This window comes from Carassius carassius, chromosome 17 (genome assembly GCF_963082965.1).
Source record: "Carassius carassius chromosome 17, fCarCar2.1, whole genome shotgun sequence".
Taxonomy (NCBI): domain Eukaryota; kingdom Metazoa; phylum Chordata; class Actinopteri; order Cypriniformes; family Cyprinidae; genus Carassius; species Carassius carassius.
This window is the reverse complement of record NC_081771.1, coordinates 16,839,337-16,860,768: the sequence shown is the minus strand read 5'-3', so window position 1 is coordinate 16,860,768 and position 21,432 is coordinate 16,839,337. Positions and strand designations below refer to the sequence as shown.

Genomic DNA, 21,432 nt, shown 5'->3' with positions numbered 1-21,432 from the left:
AAGATGTAAGGAATGCTCCTGCTGGAATGTCTCACTCCTCAGGGGGCTCCAGTACACTTCAAGGTCAACCAATGGCTTGGTGTGCTAGCAGCCACCTCCTTCCACTACCAGAATCATCACTGTCCTTGTGCAATAGCAGGTTGCTGGGCTTATAAATTATTTGTATACCACTGTGTCTTCATGTAACTGAACACTTTTCTTGTCTTACTTGAATGATCTTGTTCATTTCTGGTGTTCTGTCTAGGTGAGGGGTCAGATTGTTGGACTAAGAGCTTCAACATCTGTTAGTGTGTATACAAAGATCTCACGCTGTTCCATGGGGAATGTCATTCTTGGCACTCTGCTTGTTTTAGCAGGCTTCCCAGGCTCCCCAAATTTCAGTGGAACCATCAGGGACTTGGTCCATCCAGAAACATCTGCAATTTAAAAATGTAAAAGACTTAAAGACATCTGCAGTTTCTTCAGATGAACGTGTGGTGCAATCCTATTGCTATATAGGTGATGTTCAGGGTTTGTCATAGTGATTTGTTAGCAGATAAGTGACAGTTCACCCCAAAAAAATGTAATTCTGTTGTTCACTTATGACTTCTGTGGAACATATTCTAAGAAATGTCTTGTTTTTCTATAGATGGAGTCAGTACGCTCCAACGATGTTTAGTTCCAAACATTGTTCAAAATATCATCTTTTGTCTCCCGCAGAAGAACAAAATGCATTCATGCTTTATCTTTACATGATTAAGTATGATAACCATCATGTTCCCATCAGTGTTCAGAATAGTATTTCCCAATGATGTCCTCTCTGACTCAGCAAATGAAAAGCACATTGTTAAAACTGGCCTTAGTAACATGTTCTTGGTCAAGGACCTTAGTAACACATACCTAGAAAAACAATACAATAAGTCAAATGTTGTGTTTTCCATCAGTTCCCAAGGAGACTCGCTGAGATTCCAAAACCTCCTGGAGTGTAGATGGAATAAATTTCCCTCACCAACTCTTTCCCCTTTCCTTTCCAAAGACAGTCACGGCCGTCTAATTTTAAAGACATCAAATAATGCCTCTTTTACAAGATGTAATGCAAGTCTCAGGTGAGCCCAGAAAATGTCTGTGGCGTTTCAGCTCATAATACCCCACAGATCATTTATTATAGCCTACCAATCTGGAACAGAGCAAAGGGTCTTTTTTGGTGTGCTTTGTTTGCTGCGACTCTTACTGGCAGAATTTCTATACAGCATCATATAGTTCTTCACCGTGTATTCTGCTACTAAGTGCAATTATTAAAAAAATGAGTTAAAGGGATAATATGACGTTGCTAAAAATAACATTTCTTTGTGTATTTGGTGTAATGCTATGTGTTTGTGGTTTGTTTATAAAAAAAAATACTATAATATTTTTTAATATTAATAAATAATATTTTCCACATATTGTACATTATTGTTGCTCCTCTTTGCCCTTTCTTTCTGAAACACAAAGATTTTTACAAAGCTCATCGGTCTGGAAAGTGAGGTGTGCTCTGATTGGCCAGCTATCCAGTGCCCTGGGATTTGCTGAATCTCTCAAGTGTGTGACGGAAATGTTACGCCCCTTTCCATACTGTGATGCAGTGTCCCGGCAACAAAAACTAAATCCACTGTCCCCAAAAACTGCCATTACAAATGAGGCAATTCTTGCATTCATTGGAGAATAACGGATTATTATTGCTTGTGTTTTTACGCGTTGTTGCGTAGTGTGGCACGCCACGTAAACACAAAACCATTTGTGATCTGAGAAATGACAAAAAAGAAGCACTACACATTGATCAAAACTCACATTTGAATCCTCAGTGGCAAATTCTTTAAATATGAAAGCATACTTACAGGTTGTGAGTCAGAAAAGCCTGCATTGTAGGTTCAGGAAACAGTCCTCTGTTAAATCTGTTGCACGCACACAAACTAATATTTGGTTTGAACTGTTATGGAACCGTGTTGTAAATGTTATTTAAATGTTATAAACAGCAATGTTCTGCAAAACGGTGGCAGCAACACACTACTAATGCAATTCAACCAAGCCTGCACAGGCCTTATGTTTATAAGAATACTTCGGGCAGGAATTATTTAAATTCAGTATATTGTGGCATGTTTGTTCCTGAAAGAAAACTCAGGACTATATTTGAGGGAGTTCAAAAACAGTGTTTACTGATATACAGAAAAACTCCCTTTGGAGTTGAATTTGTGCTTTTGTAATTTTGCACAATTTTTTCATGCACAATCTGTAACAATAACACTGTTTTATCCTCCTTGAAAACAATTAGCCACTTTTGACTAAACCAACAGCACAAAAGGACTCCACAAATGAGGGTGTCAGGATAGTCTTTACAGACTGATGCATCTCTCCAATCTGCTATTTGAAAAGTGAGTGTTGAAGGTGGAGCAAAAGGAAGTGCAAAAATATCATCTTCCTGTCACAGGGATCTGAATCTGACACTCATCTTATTAGTCAGTGTTAGGGTGAGGTATAAGTTTCTGTGCAGTCAGCTGTGATTGAAAATCTTTATATATTAGTTTTAACATGCAGTGTGTAAGGGAAATTACTTGGTTAAATAAATAATAAATAATTTTGGTTTAATTTATAATGCAAACTCCGGCCATTTTGTATTGGTTTTTAAAAGTAATTTGTTTAAAAGGACGTTGATAGAGACATATATGGAATAAAATTGCAGACTCCTATGAATAATGTATTGTAAATATCATAAACATTTAAAAATGTTCATATTGCACAGCTTTATTGGAAATGGTGCACCAGATTTTCTCATTACTCAAGTGATGTTTACCCAGATTTGGTCTTTTTCAAACATCACATTTTGCAGAATCAGCTCTTCTCTCCAGCACGTTCTTTAATGACAGATTGACAAAGACGAGTCATTATGTAAACTGGAATGAAGACTAGATGAGGCAAATTCTAATCTCTGCCACTGTGACTCTATTCTAAAGATAGCCTAATTATGATCAGTTATTGTGTCTAGAGAACATCCAGTGACTTGCATCAAGAGCTCCACAGGAAGGTCAGACATGCCTGAAGAAGTGTTCAAATTACCCGGCAAAAGACTCAAAGCGTATATGTTGCAGCATTGCAAATATGAACTGGTCATCGCGAAGCATGCCTCCTGTATTTATGTCCATGTCTGTATGTTATGAAGTGGCTTGTGAAATAGCAATTGGTTTTCAAATGTTTTCATGTTTTCATGAAACCTGTTTATTCACAGATACGGTTTGATTTCCCCATGTGATGATTTTTCCCAGTAACGGCATACCATGTTAACCCAGATAAGGTCCTTGCACTGCTATGTAATGCACGCTGTAGACAGGAATGTCCACAATGTTGTTTCACAAGAGCTCAATCCCAGTCACACACTGACAGGTGAGGATGGACAGTGTCACTTATCTAGTAGCACACATGCTCTTGCCTCATGTTTGCACATGGCATGGAGAGAAAGTGTGGAGAAATGGCTGTTTTTAACTGCCCTCTCAGCTTAACCTTTGGTACAGTGCACAATAGAGGCCAAATGCACATGATGGCAGGAGTTGGATGGATATGTATGCCTTGTTGCCAATTTGCTGCAGAAGAATCTAGAATGCTCTGCTGGCAAGGAAAAAAAAAAGAAAAGGTTTTCCAGGCCCTTCAAATGCCAATTACTATACACAACAAACTATTTAGGCAAGGTCTGTAAGAAATGCTCTGCAGTTTCAATTCCTTTATAGCAGTAATTTTTTGACACATTTATACAATATTTTAATGAGTTTTGGCTATTAATTTACATGACAATAATTTAGGGGGGCTGAAAATGCAAACTTCTGAAAACGGATTTCAAAGTGCAAGTAAAAACACCTCATAAGAACACAAACTATTATGAAAACAGTCATGTGCATGTCAGGTGCAAGTGTATTACATTTTCATGCATGTATGTAATTTTTCTTTACAAAGGCCCAGACATCGCCAACTACTGGCCAGGCATGCATAATACAGCAATTTTAGTAATTTTCATGGATTCAACAAGAGATACGCATTATTGTCTGTATGGAAAACTACGTTTGCAAAAACGCAAAAGAAAATCTTTTCCATTTTTAAGTGTACTTTGTTGTGTAAACATACCCTAAGTGGCTTAAAACTTAAAGGGATAGTTCACCCAAAAATGAAAATTCTGTCATTTACTCACCCTCATGTCATTCCAAACATGTATGAGTTATGTTATTTTGTTGAAGATAAAAGATTATATTTTGATAAGATGAACATGAAAGATGAACATTTGGTCACGCATGCTTGTCTTGTTTTCTGCAGCTGCCAGAATTATCTACATCTCTGAACTAAAGAACAAACACCGAAACAAAGATTGAGAGTGATATCAACTCTTTTCTTACACTGATTTTGAATGCTTGTCCAGTATAAAAAGATAAGAAACGCTGAGCTTAATTATAATTTCTCTTGACAGTGCATTTATGGTTCCCTACAACATTTGCTTTCTAAGATCAGACATACGTTTTCGTCCCAGGGTTATGTATATTTTAAACCTGTCACAAAATAAATGATTTTACTCTTGCATAACCTCTGGAGATTTTGCACTCTAGCATGTGTAATGCATAACCTAACCCCGAGTCTTCACCCCATGCTTGCACATTTTAGGTTGTGATTTCAGCCCTCTCCAGGCCTTTACCACAGTTTAGAAAATTTTATTGAATTCATTAATCCAATAATTTCACCTTTGATACCAACAGGGCAAATGAAGTCATGAATTTAACTGTTTATTGTGCAGGATGTTAGTGGATCTTTAATATGCAATCATGCATTGCACAAAATAAAGACATTAAGCAACACTACCAGCAGGAGTTTAGATAATAATTAATTCATCGTTGCTTAAATACAGCTATCAAAAGAAGGGCAAAAGAACACTCCTGGCATCAATCCCCTCCCTTTGCAGCTTTAATGTAAAAGTGAAGCCATTCATGGAAAAATCCAGAGATTTCACACTGGTGGGCAACAGTACAGTGACCAAGTCAATGCTCCAATCTGAATGTGAAGCAGGTTGTTTAGTCAAATCACATCATTATTGTGTCCTTGACTTTAACTGTACCTGCAATACAGTAATCTGTATGATTAAAAACTAAAGACACTTTTTCTTTTTTTTTAGATTAAGAGAATGAGATTCCATTTATCCCAATAGTATCACATGCCTGAGCTTTTGCAAGAGACACCTTACTTGACTGACAGAAATAGCCTGTCTCTCATCCAGGAAAGCAGTTTTGACTCATGAGAGCACAGCAGTGTTGCCAAACATCCTGGGTATCCTGTGATGTAATTCCCTGTATGTGTGCTAGTAACATGAAGCTAAAGCCATGGGATTGTTATCCATGCACTAGGACTTTTCAGGTCTAAAACAGTCAGTCTGTAATGCAGGCTTATGCAGACTGTATTGCCTCCTTTGTAAGGAGGATAAAATAACATGACAAAGAACATGAGATATTGCTTCAGTCCCAGACAAATATAAGATATTATAGCATGAACATTCCAAAGGGAGCAAACAGCTTTAACAGCAGAACAAATAGTAACTGTTAAACTGTGTGTAGTAAGTTTCACAAAAATATGAAAAATTGTTGGGTTCTATAAGTGCATAAACTTAACATATAATATTCTGGCAGACAATTACCGACACCTTTTTCATTTTTCTTTGGCATGTCATATATGCAAAGAGCAAGAACATTTAATTGCAAAATATCTGCTCTGTTGAAGTTTTGAATACTGTATCCTGAGGTCTATTGAATGAGGGATAATCATATTAAGCAATTACATAAGCCATTTAGAAAACAGTATCTAAATAACAGTGAATACTTTAAAGTAAATCAAACAATGAGTGTGTGATGCTGTTTGCTTTGTAGCACCAGTCTTTTCAGGAATGAAATGAATTGAGAATGACTAGCATGGCTTTATTCTGAAAATCATGGGCCAGACAGGAAACCTAAAGCACTTGTTTGTCTGCTCCAAATTTCTATTAACAATCAACTTGAGATATTTTTGGAACATTGCTACTGTAGTGACATGCCAAGGTCAGGGGAAAAAACTCCAAATCAAAACGGAAGTTAATTTTATGGAAATGTCTTTCAGTGAGTTTGTTTAGCACTTGCAAAATATGTAATGCTCTATCTTCCGACTTACTATCTTCTTATATACCTTCTCACACACTCCGGTCTTCTAATTCTGAACTTCTTTCTGTACCTAGGTTAAGCCTATCTTCAATGGGCGGCAGGTCCTTTTCCGTTATTGCACCCAAACTTTGGAATTTACTTCCCCTGGCACTCAGAACAGTCACCTCTTGTAGTGAATTCAAGTCAAAACTTAAAACTTATTTGTTTAATCAACACTATCACTAATTTACATGTGTATTTGTCCGTTTTGTTTCCATTTTAATGTCTTCACTACATAATCTGTGTTATATGCAAATGCATTATTTGCAATATTTGCATTGGGCAAATGTCCAATGAACTTGTTCATTGTTATACATTTTTGTTGCTTTGGTGTACAATGTTCAGCATCCTTGAGCTCAGGAAAGGCGCTATATAAATTAAACATATTGTTATTATTATTATTATTATTATTATTATTATTATTATTTTGTAACCTGTAAAGTAGTAAGCAATTCTTTTTCCTTGTTTTGACATTTTTATGGTAACTAAATAGTGAAATTTCAGAGGGTCATTTACTATTACATTTTAATGACTGTACAAATTGCTATCACTATTTACATCTGCAGGACTTGACCTGCTGATTTATTTATTTATTTAATAGAGTTATGGATATATATATATATATATGTATATATCCACAATTATATTAAATAAATAAATAAATAAATAAATCAGCAGGTCAAGTCCTGCAGATGTAAATATATATATATATATATATATATATATATATATATATATATATATATATATATATATATATATATATATATATACCTTCATATTGTAGGTGTTGAAATGTAGCGCTGACTAATGTTTAATTCAGTTTAGTTGTGCCATCTGGTGGACAGAAAATGCCTTTCCACAAATAGAGTAAAAATATGGACCTTTAATGGAGCCTAAATCTAGATAGGCATAATCTGTATTTCTGCTATAAAAGTTACATGTGCCACGTGCATTTGATTTATCATATTTCGTGATGCAATTTGTTTTATAATATGTATGGGGGTTATATTTGATTGTAAATTTTTTTTTAGCACTTCTGTAATAATGTGAGTCGACCATGGAAATAAAAGGATACTCAATCAAAACGCTGAGACCTCCAGATTTTATTTGTACCAAACAACTTTATTCTCTTTCCTGTGTTATTAAAAGCCCTTCATTTAACTTGTAAGTAAATGGTTAGACACTCACACATAGGCAACACATTTACTTAATGTAATGCTGAAATATTTTATATTATTTTGCACAAACGTACTAACAAATTTAATAAATAAATAATATATATATAAAATTTTCTGAACAAAATTGCAGTTGCGATTAATAAATAAGCAAAATAAATAAATCCAGCTGTGCTTGTTTGTAGGGCTAGACGGTTTGGAATTTTGAGCCTATATATATATAATTTTTTTAATGATTTAAGAAAAATAATAATTGTATTTTACATTACAATATAAAAATTGCAAGAATAATATTTACCATTACTTATAAATAATGTGTTGCAGTAGGCAGTGAAGACAGCAGCCGTGAAGTGGATCACTCTTAAAAAAATTTTTTTTTTTAATATTCTGCAGGCTGCCCTGAAGTCACCTATGCCCAGTCGTCTTATAGCACCTGCTCCGGCCGTTAGCCAAGGTCATATACCTGTTCCAGTGTCTGGACATATCACAGTTCCCCTTGAGAGCAGCATTGCTCCAGCATCTATACCAGTGGTATTGGCACTATCACAATGATTAACTACTTCTGGACAGGTTTCTTTAGATTACACACAGTGTGCTTATTGCAACAAACATTTTGCGATTAAATAATGTTTCTCCAGGGACAGAGTAACCTGCATCAACTAATGGCCACTAACATGCAGATCTTCAGGGGCAGTGCTCCTGCGCTACAGATTGCTTTGCCTGCTCCTTCCCACACTTTCACCTCCCATCTGCCCAGAGGTCAGCAATTTCATTCATACAAAACTGACATGATTGCATAAAGGGATAGTTCACCCAAAATGAAACTCGGTTCATTATTTACTCCCACTTTTGTCGTTCCAAACGTGTATTTACTTAATTTTTTTTGTAGAAACATTTTTGTAGATATTTTAAGAAATGTCTCGGTGTTTATTTATTTTTTATATAAAATGAAAGTCTACTACTTACTAGTTGTCAAAATATATTTTGTATTCTGGAGGAGAAAGTAAGCCATACACAAAGGTGAGTAATTGAAAGAATGTCTCTTGTTTTTTTGTTATTTATTGCTCATCCAGAATCCAGCAGGGTGAATATGATTTCATCCTTGTTAATCCTGGAACAACATTTCAATCTGCCAATGAGAACTGAGGGAGAAGTTAACAGGAAATGTCAATTTTAGTCTTACATCCAGAGTTAGGTGCTTCTGCACCTTTGTTATGTTGTATCATTTCCCTCTCATTTATGGAAGAATTATGGGTAGGGTTAGGTTTAGGGGTAGGGATTGGGTTAGTTCTATGTTTTTGGACAATACTGTTGACCCAGGATCAACAAAATGTTTTATTTTTTTGTTTACATTTTACTTACACATTATTAATATTTTTATGCTCAAATCATAAAATAAAATGTATTGTTATTTTAAGCAATACAGTTACTAAATATAAAACATTCAATTCACTCACCAAGAGAGAATGAGAGAGTGAAGATACATGGAACATATTACAATGTAAAGATCATAATTGTAAAATGATCAAAATGCATGGCAAACAAGTACATGACCTGTTTTTCAACTGTATTTAGCACTGAAATTGGTTTTTGGAATAACATTGTTTATTTACACACCGGATTTGTTACTTTTACAGTAGTTAGCTAGTCTATCACAAAATTAATTTTAAAACATCAATGAAATTAGGTGTTAATATACATCCTTGTGCTGAATTGTATAATAATGTCACAAGTAGCTTCATGCTAAAATAGACTGTTTATTGTTAAGAGGGTTTGTTTGTTTGACATGAACTGTAACCTACTGTAATAGTGTAATATTTGTGCTTGTGTTTGGTGTTTCAGGTGCAACTGCTGCAGCTGTTATGTCTAGCACTAAAGGCTCTACTGTTCTCAGACCAGCCGGAGGAGGAAACACAGGGCCTAGCCAACCTGCAGCTGTGCAGCACATTATACATCAGCCTATTCCGGTGCAGAGGCTTCGCAACTTGCTGATCACATACAACTAGACACAGCAGTCTGCTCGGATCTAAACAGAACTTAAAGTAATTGTCATGTTTAGACCCTTGACCTTTTTGTGGCAATGTCCACGATATTCATAGACCACTATGACATTTCCAGTTATTCATGATTTATTAATTTTTTTGTGTAATGTTTACGTAAAGAAAAAAAGCCTTTTAGTCTCGCTATAGTATTATTGCTGCTGTCATGTCGTGGAGATGCAGTGTGTTTCCAAATATGTTAAGGGGTGTAACATTTCGGTCACACGCTTGAGGTTATTTGGCCAATCACAATGCGCTGGATAGCTGGCCAATCAGAGCACACCTCGCTTTTCAGAATGAAGAGCTTTGTAAAAATCGCCGTGTTTCAGAAAGGCAGGGCAGAAATGAGCAGCAATAATGTATGGTATGTGGAAAATAATGTGTTTTTTTGAACCTTAAACCACGTAAACACATTGCATTACACCAAATAATGTTATTTTTTAGCATCGTCATGTGACCCCTTTAATCATACGAAATTTCCAAACAACAGTGTTCAGTACAACAGAGCAAACCGTATGTATATATTTGCAAGCCATAAAAACACATGCATAAGCAGGCCCTGTTGTTTAATAGATTAGCTGTTGCTGTCTGTTTGCACAGTTGTGAAAGGGATATTCAAAAACTCTTGTTCTTAGATCTGCAACATTTTTCTTTAGTTCTTGAAAGTTCTTTATATTTACCCACAGTGTCTATATTCACAGTCTCGACCTTTAGTAACCACCTCGACTACTGTTCTGCCTACGATGGTGGCTCCCATCCCAGCTGCTAGAACCCCGTCCACAGTCATCAACACCCCTGTCACACATGCTGCAGAGATGGTCCATGGGTAAATGATTGTATCTCTTTGCTCTTCTAACCGATAATAGCATTATATTGTCAAAATATTGTTTGGTGTTTTTCCAATTTGCATTTTTAGGCGACCAGTAACCATTCACCCTCCACCAACCACCATCAACATCCAGCATCCCCCCATTCCCCGGGACGCTGCCACACGCATCACCCTTCCCTCCCACCCAGCTATTGGAGCCCAGAAGGCCCAGCCTCCTCACACCATCACACAGGTCAGTCCTACTATGAGCCTATAGATCTAAAGTTATTTATATAAAGAAAGGGTTTTCAAACTTTTTAAAGCTAAGTCCTCCAAATATTAATATCCTCAGGTACTTAATGGGCTTTGTGTACAGATGTTTTAAAGGCATTATATTATTAAGACGGTGTGTTGTTTATAAAATCAGGGTTTCCAGGGGCGCTTAAAAAGTCCTAAATTTAGTTGTATAAAATTTAAGGCCTTAAAATGTCTTAAATTGTACTAGAAAGTCTTAATTATTTCAAGAGGTCTTAACTTTGGGGACGGAAAGACCAGAATTGCGATATGGCTGAATGTCAGGCTGATTTGCCATGGGGAAGCCATCACTAACTCTCTCAGGTCCGCGAACCAGGGCTGATTCTGCCAGTTCGGGGCCACGAGTATAACTGACGCTCTCTCCTTCCTGATTTTGCACAACACCATAGGCAGAATCTTCACTGGAGGGAATGTGTAACGCCTGGCTTCCGGCCAGAGCGATGTCAGAGCATCTCCCGGTAGCGGGAGTGAGATAGCGATGTCAGAGAATCTCCCGGTAGCGGGGAGTGAGATAGCAAGAAGAACGTCTGACAGTGCATGTTCTCGCTTGTGGCAAACAAATCCACTTCCGCCCTCCTGAATCGATCCCAAATCATTTGAACTGATCCTGGGTGAAGCCTCCACTCTCCTTGAGGAATCCCGTTCCTCGAAAGCATGTCCGCGGTTCAGGATACCGGGAATGTGCGCCGCTCTTATGGAGAGAAAGTGTCAGTCCGCCCGCAACAGGAGACTCGCTGCCTGTTTGAATAGAGCTCTGGAGCGCACGCCGCCCTGGCGATTTATGTACGAGACCACAGACATGTTGCCGCTCCAATTTCTAAGGAAACCGCTTCCAATTCCAAACGGTTTATGTGCCATGTTCTCTGTGACTCCGACCAGAGGCCTGAGGCAGGTACGCCCAGGAACACTGCTCCCCAGCCTGAAGTTGACGTGTCCGTCGAGACCACGGTGCGCTGCATCACTAAACCCAAAGGAACTCCTGTGCTGAACATATCCGTGCTGTTCCATGGTCTCAGAGTTCTAACGCATCTGTGAGTCACCGTAATTCGTTTGTGGCCCGACGACCACGCCCTCGGCAGAACTCGAGCTTTTAGCCAAAACTGTAGCAGCCGAATATGCAGCAGACCCAGATAGCACACTGAAGAAGCCACCCCCATAAGACCCAGAAGCCTCTGAAATTCCCTCAGTGAAACCGACCGATGAGATTGACTCCATGCGCTCCTGAGAAAGATGGGCTCGCATCGCCATCGAGTCCAAACATGTTATGTCCGACTCGGTAAAAACACGCTCTTCTGCATATTCACACGCAGTCCCAGCATTTCAGTGTTGTCATTCTGAATGCGCGTTTGTGAAGTGCTCGGTTGATGGGTCTCAGGTCCAGAATCGGACGGAGTCCTCCATTCTTCGTTGGCACCAAAAAGTAGTGGCTGTAAAAATCGCTTTTCTGCTCGCTCGGAGGGACACGCTCTATAGCTCCTTTCTCGAGCAGACTGAAAAAAGTCTCAGAATTGAAAGGTTTTGGGGCAAAGTCAGTGACGGGACCACGCCAATGAAGCGGGGAGGTCTGCGTTTGAACTGGAGAGAATATCCGTGCTGAATAATTCCCAGTACCCACGGTGAAACGCCTGGGATAGCCTTCCACGCGTCCAGGAAGTGACACAGCGGACGCGTTAGCTGTACGGCCACCGTAGCCACTGATGGCTTGTTTTGACCGGGGCCCCGCCCCCGCGAGGCTAGAAGCTCTGGCGGGAGGGCGGCCTGCGGCGGGTATTGTATGGTGAGTGCACTCTCGCGCCCTCGAGAGGCCATTATAATCATGGGTTGTGGCTCTGCGCTGCTCTGAGACAGGGCGAGTGACACAGTGTTGGGTGCACGAGGAAGAGAAAGTTCTTTTTGTGAAAAGATACATGTTTTTATTGTGAAATTCACACAAACAGCATTTAAACACACATTGCAATTGTCGCCCAAAGGAACATGGGGGACATGAAGCTCTTGAACATGGCACTTGGGGCGGGGCATCCAGCGCGCTCTCTTCCTCCTCAGCGACCCATCAGGAAGACGGCTTGGTAGTCGAGGATGACGCACTGGCTCTCTCGCGGTGTGGGCTCCTCTTCCGACTCTGATGTCTCTTTCCAGGCCCTGACCACTGCTTGTTCCGACCGAAACGGACGTTCGGTTCGGGGCGGGGCACCACAGCGGGCTGTCCAGCCGGTCCTTGGGCCTGGCGAGGTGCCGATGAAGAGGGGGACCTCGCGGATGAAGACTGGAGTGAGCAACGAGGCATCACGTGGCTCATTGCTTTGGCGCGCTTTTGTGTCTCGGAGAAACGCTCCGTGACTGACTCCATGGCGTCACCAAAGAGGCCGGAGGGAGTGACTGGAGCATTTAAAAGCGCCCTGCAGTCCGCGTCCTTCAGGTCAGCTAGGGTAAGCCATAGGTGCCTGTTAAGGATGACCATGAACCCCATGGAATGGCCAATGGCTTGAGCGGAGCGCTTGGTAGCCATCAGCATGAGATCAGTTGCCGCGCACAGATCCCTGATGACGTCAGCATCAACCGCACCGCTATCGATGGATTGAAGTAGCTTTGCCTGGAACACCTGGAGTATAGCCATGGCGTGAAGGGCACAAGCTGCCTCCCCTGCAGCAGCATAGGATTTGTCTGCCTGGTGGGAGCTTTGACAGCTTGGAGGGCAGGCTGCGGTCCGAACCCAACTCTGAGGAAGACGGGCACAGGTGCGCGGCAACGGTCTCCTCGACGGGGGGCATGCGCACATACACTTTATTCCTCAGTTACGGCTCCAGCTCAGAGCTCAGCTCTTCCTGCTCAGGCAGGTGTGGGTGTGGCCACCACTGTGCACTTGAACCCCATGCAGCTGATGGCAGTGGATCGCATCGGTCTGCAATCTGCCGAGATCAGTACTCAGAACACACAGCCAGCCTCTATGAATGCTCAGGGCAACCTGCACCAATAGGAGTTCAGATGCTGCATGCCTCTGCACCATTCAGCACCCAGAGCATACAGCAGGCTCCAGTCGCCACACATCAGCCACAGTCAGAAGCAAAACCACCAGGTAAGTTTAGCGAAGCCACATTCCTTTCAAAGATATTGAGAAACTTTGATTGGAAAATTATTCTTTTTTAAATCTAAATTAAATAAATTTTTGGTCATATCAAAATGGATTATCTAAGAGGGACTTTTTGTCTGATCACTTTTTTTTCACCCGCTCTTTACAGGCGTCCTGAGAAGTAACCCAGTATCATGTGTTTGCATCTTTAAAAACAGAGATGATGTTGATAAAATAGTGTAGCGCTTTTGGGGTGTATTTCTATGGCAGTGTGTAAAAGTGTGATCCCAGCGCAGCCAAGTGAGATTTGTGGGAAATCTGAGCATGTCGACATCATCATGTCACATCTGTAAACGCAAATAAGTCATCCAGCTAGTACACTATATCGCATGTGAGGATATGCTGTAGGTGGCAGATCGTTTATAGCCTTTTCTCACAGCAGCTGCAATAATGTATAATTTTGATGGTGGATTGTAATTCAGAATATATTATGTGTTTATGAAACACATGTGACTGAAATTAGATTATATTCCAGTTTTAAATGTTCAGATAGTCTACATGGGATTGCAAGTTTTGTATTTTAAGGTAATCAATTCTAAGGATAATTAGCTTTTTGGGTTAAAAGAATTTCTAATGAAGTTCAAATGTTATGACAATGTTATGAGTTTAGATTGTACAAAAATTGAAATCTATATGTAACGCTAATATATATATATAATAGTAACGCAATGCAAATGTTTATAACATTAACAGTTTGAGAACAGTATATAACAGTAATAATTTGTACAGTTTTTATTAGCGATGTAATAATTAGGTTGAAAATTGATTCCCATATGTGACCCTGGACCACAAAACCAGTCTTAGGTCACTGGGGTATATTCTTAGCAATAGCCAAAAAAACATTGTATGGGTCAAAATGATCGATTTTTCTTTTATGCCAAAAATCCTTAGGATATTAAGTAAAGACCATGTTCCATGAAGATATTTGGTACATTTCCTACCGTAAATATATCAAAACTTAATTTTTGATAAGAGAAATGCATTATTAAGAATTCATTTGGACAACTTCAAACATGTGAGAATGCTGTTCATTGATTTCATTGATCACCTTGAACACTGGCGTGCCACAGGGCTACGTACTGAGCCCTCTCCTGTACTCCCTGTTCACCTATGACTGCGTTCCTGTTTTTGGCTCCAACACCATAATCAAATTTGCAGATGACACCAGGGTGGTAGGTCTGATCAAGGATGACGATGAGTCAGTCTACAGGGATTAGGTGCAGCACCTGGCTGTGTGGTGTGCCACCAACAATCTGGAACTAAACACCCAGAAGAATTAAGGAGATCAGGCGGACAAGGAATCGTGCACACACACACACACACACACCATCTACATCAACAGAGCTGTAGTGGAGCGGGTGTTGAGTTTCAAGTTCTTTGGCATCCACATCTCTGATGACCTCACCTAGTCCCTAAACACCTACACCGTGTTTAAAAAGGCACAGCAGTGCCTTTACTTCTTACGGAGCCTTAAGAAAGTTCACCTGAGTCCCATGATCCTTGTGAAATTCTACCGCTGTACCCATTGAGAGCATACTCACAAACTGCATCTCAGTATGGTACAGCAATTGCTCCGCATCTGACCACAAAGCACTCCAGCGGGTGGTGAAAACTGCTCAACAGATCACCGGCACCCAGTTAACTTCCACTGAGAACATTTATCACAAGCACTGCCTGGGCAGTGCAAGAAACATCATCAAGGATGCCTCTCACCCAAAGCATCGACTTTTCACCATCCTTCCATCCGGCAGGCATTACAGGAGCCTACGCTGTTGCACTAGTATGCTCAGGAAAAGCTTCGTCCCCGAGGCTGTGACACTTCTGAACTCCACACCAACAATCCAACCTGCACCTGCTTTCTTACTGCACTGGTCACAGTACTTTACATATATATATTGCACTACTCATATTTTGCACAGACTGCATATTGTTCAAACTATTGCATTGTAAACTGTCTAAAGTTGTTACTGTACAAAGCACAGTAAACTATCTCTATAAAAATATAATTGCACTACTGTTATTTTGCATAGAATACATTAACAATTCTATTGCACGTTCATCCAACTGTATTTATTACCACTGTTCTTATGTTGCTTCTGTTCATAATGTATATATAATCTTACATTACTTTGTTCATAATGTAAATATAACCCTACATTGCTGCTGTTCATAATGTACATATAATCCCTACATTGCATTCCTATTTATTTTCTGTACATACTCTGCTTACTACTGTATATAGCAACTCCACTGTACATTCTGTAAATCATAGCTTCTCTTATTCTGCACTTATATGTATATAAAACACTATATTCTTGCACTTCTGGTTAGATGCTAACTGCATTTCATTAGCTCTGTACTTGTACTCTGCATAATGACAATAAAGATGAATCTAATCTAATCTAAAGGCGATTTTCTCAGTATTCAGATTCTAGATTTTCAAATAGTTGTATCTCGGCCAAATAATGTACTATCCTAATAAACCATACATCAATGGAAAGCTTATTTATTCCATTTTCAGATGATGCATAAATCTCAATTTCGAAAAATTGACACACAAGGTTTTGTAGGTATTTTCTTTTCATCTTGCCTTTGAACGATGCACATTAGTGTTCATAAGTGCAACTCTGCTTTGTTTACAGCGGTAACCCAGAAAACACTACTTCATTGCTGTTCATAAGCACCACCTGCTGGCAGAGAGTGAATTTGCATCTTATTAATCTTGTCTGCTGTTTTGTTCAGATATGTTTTATGTAGTATAGTTTCACAAAACTAAAGTAAGACTATTCAGTTTTTGCTTCAAATTTAGAAATGATACATTCTTATTTGGATTAAAAATGCTTGTGCTGCATTTTTATCTTTGTTTGGATGATTATTAAAATGCAGTGGTTGCCTCTCATTTTAAATGAAACGAGCACAGACAAAGCCTTATTTTGTTTATATGAAGAGATTTCTTTTGTGTAACTTGCTTATATGATTTGGGGTTTTGTTATATTTCAATTTCACAATGAACGTGCAGCAATAGCCTAATAAAAGGGGACCTTCGCATTTACTGTGTATTGTCTCAATCTCATTTTGTAAAAAACAAATTGTTATAAAACCGAATCGTGAAATCAAAATCGTTAATCGAATCATGATTTAAGTGAATCGTTACACCCCTAGTTTTTATGTGATATGACCTAAGAGATTTTTAAGCAGGGATAGGAAATTCCATGGAAATTTCTTTCCAGTTCAGTTCTGCATTATTTCCTGACAAGAAATGACAAGAAATTGGGTGTGATTGACCTGAGGTCAACCCTTCCAGAGTTTAAAGTGAAACAGGAAACTGAGCCAATGGACACTACACCAGCAGGTAGGAGTGTTTGTCAAAACAGGAGTCCACATATTCTTATACAGTCATAATAGATATAAACAATTGACCTTATAATATATTTAACCATTCCTGCTGCTTTTCAAGGGTGTCTATTCTATTTACAGTATGTCCATCAAACGAAATGACATACCTGATGATTTTGGAATAAATGACTTCAAATGCAGTTTTGCACAGTTTATTATTGTGCAAAAGGTATCCGGTTATGTTTAAATACCAAATACAAAGGTGGAATACGAGAAAATAATGAAATTACAATATATTTATGATTTCTCTTTTTTGCAGTGCCCATGGCTCCTTCTTCAACAGGTCCATCCCTCTCCTCCCAGGCCTCCACCCTGGCTATATCTTCTCAACACGGAGACCTCCTGCCCGGGGCCTCTCCAAGAAAAAAAACCCCGCAAACAGTAGCATGTGATCTCTAATGAGGAGGCTGAGATGGTGGAGACCAACAGCACAGACGAAGAGAGAGTTGGTAGCTGGGGCTCCAAGGGGCTCCAAGACATGAGTCTCCACCTAGGGAAAATGTTGGTGAGATTATCCATGGATATATATTGTATACCTTTTGGAAATCATAAAAAAATATTTGATAGATGCAGTCTGCACCATGCAACAAAGTCACAAAACTGATTGTCATTAATGTCAGAAACATTAAAATAGCTGATTATGTAAAATTGCACTAAACAGGTATTTTTTTCTGATGAATGAAATAATTGTTGATCATTTAAAAGTAAATAAATCACACAACTGTAAGTATTCATGATTAATTGCACCTAACATTTAAAGAATTTTGCAATAAAATGTGTAAATATATTTTCATATTGAATATCAAAACTGTCTATTTTACTGTCTATTGTCAAAAATCATAAATAGGACTCATTGTTTCCTTCGAAAGTTTTACTTTCACTAGATATTATTTTATTTATTGCATGTAATTTTATTCAGTTTTTTTTCCATTTCCATTGCTGGAGCGGTTTGTTTTATGCATTCAAATAATTAGACATGCTAAAACAGAATTTGGTAACAATAAAAAAATATGGTGAGAAAAATAAAACAATAAAACAACAGCTGTATTTTAGTGTTCTTTCCACCAGAAGTCTCTACAGTGGCTTAATCAGAGTTTCACTGTGTTATTTATATATATATATATATATATATATATATATATATTATGCTAACAGTCTGTTATTGATGCAGTAAATGCTGCATATAGATAGCATTTTAATGAATTCATTTTTTGTTTGATCACAGACTTACTTGGAGCGTGACATGTACAGCCGGCTGACCACCCTGCAGGAAGGCCTCATCCCAAAGAAGAGAGCTGGAGCTGATGATGACCTGCACCGCATCAATGAGTTCATACAGGTTAGAATCATAACATTACCTACCTATGGTGGCCTAGTTGTGCACAACACAACAACATCTCCACAACACAATGGATACAAGCCACAACAAAGTGAAATTGGCACAAAACAACAGAAACAAGCCACCCACAATGCAATGAAATTAGCACAATACAATGGAATCAAGCCACAACAACAGAAACAAGCCGCAGCACACAACAGAAGCAAGCCACAACACAACAGAAACAAGCTGGAACACAATGGAAACAAGGTTCAACCAAATGTAGTTAGCACAACACGAAGGAAACAAGCCACAACACAACAAAATCAGCACAACACAACGGAAACAAGCCACAACACAACAAAATTAGCACAACACAACAGAAACAAGCCATAACACAACAAAATTAGCACAACACAACGGAAACAAGCCACAACACAACAAAATTAGCACAACACAACGGAAACAAGCCACAATACAACAAAATTAGCACAACACAACGGAAACAAGCCACAACACAACAAAATTAGCACAACACAATGGAAACAAGTCACAACACAGTGAAATTAGCACAACACAATGAATAAGTCCTATGCGTTGTGCTGTGGCGATTTCATTGTTTTGTGGAAATTTCATTGTGTTGTGCATTATTGGACCACTGTACCAACCTACCTTGAAAGGGAATCGTGATTTATCACCTAAAATGTACATTTCCTCTTATGCATTCATTCTTTTTTTTTATCCCTGAAAACAAAATGGTGGCTTAATCAGAGTTTCACTGTGTTATATATATATATAGCATTAACATAAGGGTCTTAAATTTAAAATATAAAAATATGTGTAACATTATTACATAATTTTTTTTTTCTTTTTTTATTTTAAACACTTAAAATTTAAGGGGTCAAATGACGTTGCTAAAAATATATTTCTGTATTTGGTTGAATGTAATGTGTTCATGTGGTTTAAGAAAAAAACCACTATTTTCCACATACTGTACATTATTGTTTCTCTTTGTCCCGTGTTTCTAAAATGCATCAATTTTTACAAGGCTCATTGTTCTGAAAAGCGAGGTCTACTCTAATTTGGCCAGCTATTCAGTGCATTGTGATTGGCTCAATGCCTCAAGCGTGTGCGGAAATGTAAATGTAAATGTCTTAGAGAATGCCTTAATATACATTTAAATCCACAACCTAATAAAAGTAAACAATTATAAAAAAAAAGTATAAAAACAACTAGGGAATTCACAAGCCTCTATACAGGAATATAGTGGTTACACCATGAAATTACAGGTTTTTCTTTTTTTTGCTCTCACCAGGAGGTGCTATTCTGCCTTCAAAAATTGGATTTTAAAGGCATAGTCTCTATTTTAATCTGAAATATTGCATTACTTGAAAAATAATAAAAAAAAATAGGGAAAAAATGTTGTACTATTTTCAATGGGAAAAATGTATTATAATTATTGCATAAATATTAATTAGTACCATGAAATTATCTCAAAAGAAGAAAAAAGTTACATTTCATGTCATGATTCTGCCATCTTGTTCTTGATTTTTCTCTTGTCTTGCGGCAAAATCATGACAGGCCCATGTTTTCATGTGCAGGACATGACCATTTGTTTGGCCATGTGCTTGCGTTGTCTCGTCATGTAACCCCGCCCCCTTGTGATCCTCGTTTTGTAATTATTAGCGTATCAGTTTCACCTGTTGTGTTCATTATTAGCCTCCCTTTATAACCCCTTGTGTTTCTCTGTCCTGGGTCGGTTCATTGTCAAATGTTGTCAAGCTTTGTCACTGTCTATCTTAATGATATCTCGCTGTGAGTATTTTGTCTGGAGTTCTGTTCAACGTATAATGTAAATTGTTTTGTTGTTAGTAACGGTTTAGTCATCGTCAGGTCTTAGTCAAGGCTTTTGTCTTGTTTTGCCCCCCCGTGGGTTTTGTTTTCTGTGTTTGTCTTCAATAAATCTTGTGAGAGCATTCTGTCTGCTTTTGGGTTCATCAACCTTCATCCACATAACATTTCAGGTGTCCGGTCACTTTTGACAGTGAAGACCATGAGCGTGTTTGAACTTTTATAAAGAATATCTCTTTGGATTTGAGACTTTAGTCTTTGCAACTTTACAGGTCTTTTTAATGAACAAGTAACTTGTAACACTCCAAGGAGAAAGAAAATATTGAATTTGCATCATATGACCCCTTTAAGTCATTATTTACTCACCCTAGTCCAGTTCTAACTTTACACAACCTTATTACATCCTTCAGACCGCAAAAGAAGAATCTTTGAAAAATGTAATACTTTAGCTCATTTATTTAATGAGACTGGTGACCAACATTAACCTTTTTAAAAATGACAAAAAGTACCTAAGAATTGTCACATGCAACACATGGAACATGGAACATGCAGAATTTGACATACACATTTAACAACATCCCCAAAACCCATAACAACTTTACTGTAAATGCATTTTTGACCTTTTGACCTGACTCTGTCCAGGGCAACACACAGCGCTGCAAGCTTGTGATGGATCAGGTTTCTGAAGCTCGGGACACCATGATAAAAGTACTGGACCATAAGGAGTCCTGAAGCTCTCAACAAGAACGGAACTCCGAAGAAGAGCTCCAAATTAAAGCGCAAGGAGCGGGCATAGATGCCACTCCATGGTTTTAATCTTTGTCCTTCAGCATAGTCGAACACAGGAATGCTATTCAACAGCTGGACCTATCATGGTTTATCAGGTTGCTGTGCACAATCATCTACTTACTTTTACAGTCTCAAAGAGAGAGAAAGACGGTCGTAAACCATCAAACTGTTTTTACAGGAACTGCTGCTTACTGTTGACTGTCAGACTGTCCATTGGGTATGAGGCAACCTGGTTAACAAATGCCTTTTGTTCCCCCCTTTGAGTACTCCATTTTATAAGAAACATTAAAAAAACTTTTAGTTGTAGAGACTGTTTTTCCTTTAATGGACTTTAAAGATTTGAAAGCTCATGTTTGCTAAATGTGACTTTTGTATTTAGTTTGAATCACAGCAAGTACACAC

General features: G+C 38.5%; 1 pseudogene; it reads left to right on the top strand.

Moving 5' to 3' along the window:
* The first annotated feature begins 12 nt into the window (after positions 1 to 12).
* LOC132091046 (histone deacetylase complex subunit SAP130-like) lies at positions 13 to 21,281 on the top strand (annotated as a pseudogene).
* The last annotated feature ends 151 nt before the right edge of the window (positions 21,282 to 21,432 follow it).